Source organism: Pipra filicauda, unplaced genomic scaffold (genome assembly GCF_003945595.2).
Source record: "Pipra filicauda isolate LSUMZ 115617 unplaced genomic scaffold, ASM394559v2 scaffold1322_size17799_pilon, whole genome shotgun sequence".
Taxonomy (NCBI): domain Eukaryota; kingdom Metazoa; phylum Chordata; class Aves; order Passeriformes; family Pipridae; genus Pipra; species Pipra filicauda.
Window position 1 is genome coordinate 10692 of NW_024103788.1, and position 7108 is coordinate 17799.

The 7108-nt window shown below is 51.3% G+C and overlaps 1 long non-coding RNA gene across 2 annotated transcripts; it reads right to left on the bottom strand.

Moving 5' to 3' along the window:
- Positions 1-625: 625 nt before the first annotated feature.
- Positions 626-3493, bottom strand: LOC114003526. 2 transcript variants are annotated; one of them, XR_005562349.1, is made up of 3 exons: positions 3014-3164; positions 2256-2489; positions 626-832 (listed from the first exon to the last, which is right to left on the bottom strand). It is a non-coding gene; the product is annotated as an uncharacterized LOC114003526 (long non-coding RNA). The 2 variants fall into 2 exon arrangements; XR_005562348.1 differs by lacking the exon at positions 626-832 and adding an exon at positions 3398-3493 and having other exon boundaries at positions 1917-2489; positions 3014-3138.
- Positions 3494-7108: the final 3615 nt, after the last annotated feature.

Below are 7108 nucleotides of genomic sequence, written 5' to 3' on the forward strand. Positions count from 1 at the left end.
CTCAAGCCAACAAAGGATTATGGACATCATTTTAAACTTCAATAGGTATATCTCCTGGAATATGGGGACTTTGACAAGGCCTACAGGTGCAACAAGGACACACTCAAGGCTATCTATTAAAAGCATCTACTAGCACTCAAAAGCTGTCACTATCCTTCTTTCAGGGGCAACTCAGGAAACTCTGTTGGCCAAGAGCCTCCAGGAGGATTTCCAGCTTTTGGGGCTCTCTTTTAACTATTTTTCCCATCACTCTAGCTGGGACTATCACCTGCCCTACAGGGGGAACAGCCCACAAAGTTCACTTGCAGGGATGCCATTAACTCAAAGTCCCTTGTTGGGGGGTCACTGCACACCTTGTCCTTTGTTTGCCCTCCCCACCAAAGATGCTTCCAACAGTTCTGACACATCTGACAGACCCAGAGCTCTCCTCAGGGAATGCTTTAGCTGCTTAAAGGCTGCCCTTGCACCATCTAGCCAAGGCAGCAAATGCTTACAGGCTGTTGGAAAAGCTGGCATAACAGTCTTACCACACATCCAGAGGGAGCAATCCAGAGTCCACCCCGTCCTACCATTGCCAGGAAGGCAGTTCAGGGGCTGTCTGGGGCTCAGGAGGAGTCAAGTGGCTTCTCTTCTTCCTTTCCCCTTTCCAGATTTTCTCCTTCAAAAGCAAAGGTTTCTTGGCTTTCCTTGCTCAAGGAGATGCACCAAAGGCCATCTTTTAAATCCAATACTGCAAACTCCTTGAGATTGTCATTCAAGGTGGTTCTCTCAGGTCCTGCACTCATCAATCATCTTGGCCATTGGTTCCTTGGCAGGTTCTTGCATTCACGTCCTACAAGCAAACCAGGATGAGCCAATTGAGCTGTTACTGCAACCAATCCAAGCTGGCATTCTGATTTTAAAGGATACTGGCTTTGCCTTACCCATATAGATCCCACATCAGGGGTAATACCTACAGGTTCTGCCCTCTTCCGCCCTCCTGCAACTCCACTGGCCCACACCACAGGAACAATTGCAGCTGCCACTTCAGTCGGGACCTTGCTGCTGACAGGAGTTATTCCCTGCACAACAAGAGCTGCTGCTTTGACACATTTAGTTCCAGCAATTACAGTTTCAACATCCCCAGTTTTCCATTTCATTTCTGCCTCAGCTTTTCCACTCAATCTCTTCCTAGCCCTGGTTTGGGTGAGTTTGGCAAATAGGGAAACTGAGGAATTCCCCAATGTTTTCCCAGTTTAACCCCTGTCACACCAGTCACCTTAACACTGCCAGTCCTTAATTCTCCTTCTCTTGTGTTAAGGACTGGGGAAGTTGGACCTGGGTCTGACCAAGACATGTGCAAACCAAATGCTGGGGACTGGAACACACACCTGGCACTCCTGCAGCTCTTACCATTACATTCAAGAGAAAACAGCCAATTGGACCATCACTGCTCGTTTCTTAATCCCAATCCCACACTTCCTCTGCAGTTGGAGCACCACTTTTAGAACTCAATTACAGTCCAGTAGAGAGCTCCATGTCTAGCATGGACAGCTACACCTGGGATACTCTCAGCAATGCCTGAATCCAGTGCAGGGACCTTGCTTTGAACTCCCCAGGGCCGGGCACCCCGAGGATCTCCCCGAATAATCCTTTCGGTGCGCGCTGGAGTCCTCGGGGTGCCCCAACCCGGGGGGCACCAACAGCACTGTCCCTCCAGGGGGGCCCAATTTGGTCCCAAGGCTTCAATGGACAGCCCAAAAGGCATTTCAAGAGCCCTTCTTTGGAACCCACCAACGGGTAAGGGTAGGAAGCCACAACAAGGCCTCATTTATAAATGCAGGGGGATCTTGCCTGTGTCCCAGACTGGTCCGGGGATCTGAGGCCCTTCCCGAGAAAATCTCGGTGCCGGCGTGAAGGGCCAGAGACCCCTTGGAGCCACGGGAGAGCAGGCACAGAGTCCCTCCTGCAGGGCCAATTCTGCTGCCTGAACTCAGCTCTTCAAAGAAACTTCTAAGACTCAATTGGTGAGGTTTAGAAGCCAGGCATTGCTACACACTATGAGGTATTTTAAAGCTTACTGAGTGAAAAAACATCAAGCTTTTATCAGTGACATCTGATCTCAAACAGACAGCTCCTTTCTCCTTTCAGTACAAAATTATTTTCATGGAATCATTTAAGAGGAAGTGCCCAGGAACCCCAGACTGTGCTTTCCAGAACAGAAATTCAACAGAGGGAAGGAGCTTTGCACGAGTGTAACATACTCCAGAACACACCTGACTGTAGTTTTACTCTTGATGTTCAAATATAGCAGAAGACAAGAACTCCAGCAGGAGAGCTGGCACATTACCCATGGTACCCTGAAAGTCCATCTTAAGAGAGCTGGAGAAAAATCGCAGTTGTGCCAGTCCCTTTTGCCTGCAGATGCCTGGGGATCCTCTCCATCCACCTCATGCTCTCCCAGCAGCAGAAAGGGTGACCTCGGGGACATGGTGGCACTCCACATCCTGCTGAGAGAGCAAGGAAACCTTTAGCAGAAAGGGGAGCTGGAATCTAAAACTTCCTTTCCTGGGACCTTTGTGAAGCCTGCAACCAAGAGGGGGAAAATTTGCATCTCCTTTGGTGCAGGTGTCAACAGAGGCCAACACAGCTTTCACCTTGTTCAGACAACTGGGCCCCTTTTGGCTTCCTGGCAGCTCCAATGGCACCAGAACCCCCTTCCAGCACACACACGGCTGTCACACACAGCCACCCACACACCTTTGCTCCTGCCCACACGTGGCCAACATTTCCTCACCCTGCACATCCCAAGGGGAGTAGTTTGGCTAGAGAGCACAGCAACCCCCCTGTCCTCACAAACTGCCTCCCTGCAAAAAAAGGAATCATTTCTCCTGGACACTTCGCCCACAGTCAAGGGCTTTTCAAACGTGCTCAGGGTCCCTCCCAGCTTCTGCCTGTCCTTGCATTTCAAGGCATGGGCATGTTTCAGCAGCAGAACCCAGCTCCTCACGGGCAGTATAAGCCCTGCTCTTACCTGGACAGACTCCCGGGCTCGGCACAGCTGTGGCTCATGGAGCAGCTTCCCAAGGCCCTTCTCTCTCCCAGCAGGAAGCACAACTCGCCTCCACTCCCCAGCACCAGGGGAAACCACGAGCCAGGCTGCAAATTGACACAGAACGAGCAAAAAGCATTAATGCAGCACCAAAAAAGACCAAGTTAAAGCAGTCTTTGCCTCGGAACCCGGCACAGGGAAAGGGTTTGGAATTCCAAAGCAAAACTCGATCCACCCAGAGAGCACCAGCCCCCCAGTCCTGCCACGGCTCCCCCAGGGTCACCCGGCAGGGAAGGGGTTTACCCGGCCCCCGCTGCCCAGCACAACGCGCCCCTAAACGCCCCCCGGCTCCCCCGGCCCACAAACCCAGCGGCCAAGGCGCTCTCCCCTCCGCAGCCCGGGCAGCAGCGGGGCCGCGCCCTCAGCCCTCACACACACAACCGGCCCCACCCCCCCCGCCGGCCCTTTATACCGCGGGCCGGCAGCGCTGCCCAATCAGCGCTCGAGCGCCGCCGCCCAACCCCAGCCCGCCGGTCCCCGCGGCCCCGCCCCGCCCGCTCCGCTGAGGGAGATCGGGAACTGGGGACAGGAACCTGCTGCTGGGGGAGACACCCTGGACATGGAATTGCACACGGGCACCTGAAGCCCAGGCGATTTGCTTGCCTTGGCAAGGCCCTGCGTTGCTCCCGGTCACAGGAAATCTCTGTTTCCCTGCCCAGCCCTGGAGACAGGTGGCCCCTAAAATCCCCGGCAATCAGGAAGCCCAGGCTGCAGGAGCTGGCAGGACCCAGTGGCCGCGTGTGCTGTGTGACACCGTGTCCTGCAGCCCCACGGACCTGCACAGCAGGGACAGGTCCTGGCAGCGTTTCAGTGCCGAGGCCAAAGCTGGGGCTCAGGGACAGCTGGGGCACATGGCAGCTCTGGGAATCTCTGCCATGGATGTCTGGCCATTCCAGGACTGCCTGCTGGGCAAAGGAGCTTCTCTGCAGACTGTGGAACCAACAGGTCTCATGGACTGTAAGAAGCCAGAACTGCTGCAGGACTGTAGAGGAATCTGGGTCAGAAGAGACAGTCCAAGGTCTCTAAGTCTGACCTCCTGCTCAGGCCACAGTCACCAATGGGATCGGACCGGGCTGCTCAGGGAGGGATCCAGTCATGTTTTGAAACATTCCACGGATGGGGATACAACAACCTCCCCAGGCAACCCATTCCATGAGCGACTGCCCTGACAAAATACCTTCCCCTCCTATGCGGTTGGAAGCAACAGCTGGGCTGGCAGGAGCAGAACCTCCCTGCTGGGCCATTCCCCAGCAGCCCAAATCAGCCCAAATGCCCTGTCTAGGGCTTGGTGAGGAGGCCTGGGCGGCTCGTTCCTCCAGCTGGGCATTTGAGGAGCTGCCCTTGCCCCGTCCCTGCCAAGTCCCTCTGGCAGTGGTGCAGCTCCTCAGCTGGAGTGCCTCTGAGGGACCCCCGGCCACGTTTCCCAGCAGCTGAAGGAAGGGAGGGTCACCCCCCAAGCTGGGCTGCCTTTCTCTCGCTGCCTTTTCCCCACCTTTACACTGCAGTGACAAGAGCTGCACTTTCCCAGGGAACGGGGCAGGGACAGGGGAGAGCAGCAGGCAGGAAACCCCTTCTTTTCTGCAGGCCAATGACTAACTGTGTGTGAAGGGACAGCGACTCTGGTACCAACTCCACCTCCCACTTCTTGTCACAGATCGATCTGAGGCACTTGTCAGGTCAATACCTGCCCTTTTCAGGAGCACCAGGCTCGTGTTCAGTGTCCTCATTGTAGCCCACGAATCCCTCTAGGTGTTAAATCAGCCTCTCTGTCCTGATTCTTCTCATGAAGAATTAGCATTTAATGAGATATACAAATTATCCTGAGAGTGTCAATGTTACAAGCTCAGTTTGGCAGTCTCCATGCTGCTCCTTGGCAATCCAGGCGAACCAAAGACGCCTGCTTCCAAATTTCCAGCCACTCCCCCATACCACCACAGTGATCCTCAGATCTCAATTCAATCAGACAAGACTCGACACAGAAGGAGCGAAAATGGACATGAACTCTCCCATAAATGCATTAAGCTACTTTATTTTCAGTAGACATTTAATTTTTAAAAATAGAAATGCTAAAATATCTCATCATCTTTTGATTCCATAAAAGTCACAATAGAAAGCTTCATAAAACTGTAAAATACTATAATGTTATAAGGAATTTCATGGTTTATATTACTGGGAAAAAAAAAATCACTTGAATAAGATTTGAAATGTTTTCTGCTTTTTTCCTTTTTGTTCCACCATCCTGATCTACTTCATTTCATCCCAAGTTTTCATTCCCTCCTCCAAAGCAAATACAGACTTAGGAGAATTAAAAACAATAATAAAAGTAGCTGAAAGTGCTGTTGATTCAAAATCAAAATACAAATACAAAGGTGTATCAGCAGGCCAGAGGCTGGTGGCCACCGTGTTCCCGGAGCTGGGACAAAGCTGGCTGTGGCTGGTGGCCGTCAGGGGTCCCACCAGGAGCTGGGACCTTGGATTTGTGAGGGGAAGGTCGTTGTTGACGGCCGACTCTGATCGCAGAGGGCTTTGGGTCAGCCTCCAAACCTATTCCCTGAAGCGCCCACCCAGGCTTTTCCTACGAAATACCCAATTTGGATTGAGCTTCTCCTCTTCAGGCCTTTTCCCACGTCTCTCCAGCCTTTTCAGAGCAGGTTTCAGCTGCGTTCCTGTGACATACAACACAGCTTTCATGGAAACGGAAGCGAAGACCCCTTGAGAGTGAGCGGGGGATGTACGGAGGGGACGGCTCCTTCGTGGGAACAGATGCTCAAATTTGGCATTTAAGGTCTCAGCACCATCAGAAAATCCTCTCGACTTCACCAACAGGAACTTTGGTTTCACAAGGACCAAGCGGCAGCACATGCCCTTCCTCTGCAGTGGGGTTGTCTCCATCAGGGAATTCACCTGGACAGCCCGGGGATTCTTTCTTCTTATTTTAATTTTTGGATGAAGCTTTTAGTGTGTTCCCTCATGTCCTGGTGAAACCCAGTTTCCCAAAGGCTTGTTTAGATGCACACACCAGTATAAACACGCTACAGAGAGAAAATCCTCCCCTGGGGTGATTGCTCACTTGGTGCCACCCCAAAATCCTGGGATGCCCGTGCCTGGCCTGCTTGGTCCTGCTGCATTGCCGGGTCTGGGGCTGAGAAGCTGAGTAGCCAAGATTTCAGGTAAATTCCACAGATGATGGTGTGGGATGCAGGAGGATGCGGATCACATCCCGTCTCCTTCACAGCAAAGATTACTCATAAAAAATAAAACCCATAAAACCAACACAACCCTAAAACAGCCAGATGCTTCGGAGCAGAAGGTGTTAATGGAACCGATCCAGCCCTGCGCCACATCCTGGAGACTGTGGTGTGGTGGCTTTGTTTTTCTGTAAAAATCACATTATACATGGTACTATACATTTTTTACAGAAAGCCTGGCATCTAGAAATAAGAGGTAGAACTTTTAGATAGTTCTGTATCTAAAACCCACAGAGCAATGCTCCAGTTGCCCAAGGCCTCTCTATGCCACCAAAAGGAAAGGGACTTGGGTCCCAGCTCTTAAACCCTAAGGATAATTTAAGGATTTATCATCTAGGGGTTTAGGTCCTACTCCCAGGAATTACCAGTCTGGCAGCAGCACTAATTTATTACTCTGATTTGTATTTCTCCCCTCCCAACTCACAACAAAACAGTATAGGACACCCTTAGTATATTAAAAAGTCAGCCCAAAGGCAAAAAAGCCAAGGTCAGCTGTGATTCCTCACTTAAAAGAGGAAAATGTAAAGTGAGAATGACTGAAAATAAAGATTACAATCAGCATTTACGGATATTAACATGAGAAATTAAAACCAAGAGAAGAGCACAAAAGCAAATCATTGAAGAAGGGAAATAAGTTAATGACCAACTGATCCCTGCCTGGGCAGCTTAATGACACAAATAATTAATTACTCTGTTAAGTGCTGATTTTTTTTGCAACTGCTTGGCACCTATGGAAACAAACAGTGACAGGACAGCGCTGCAAATCCAG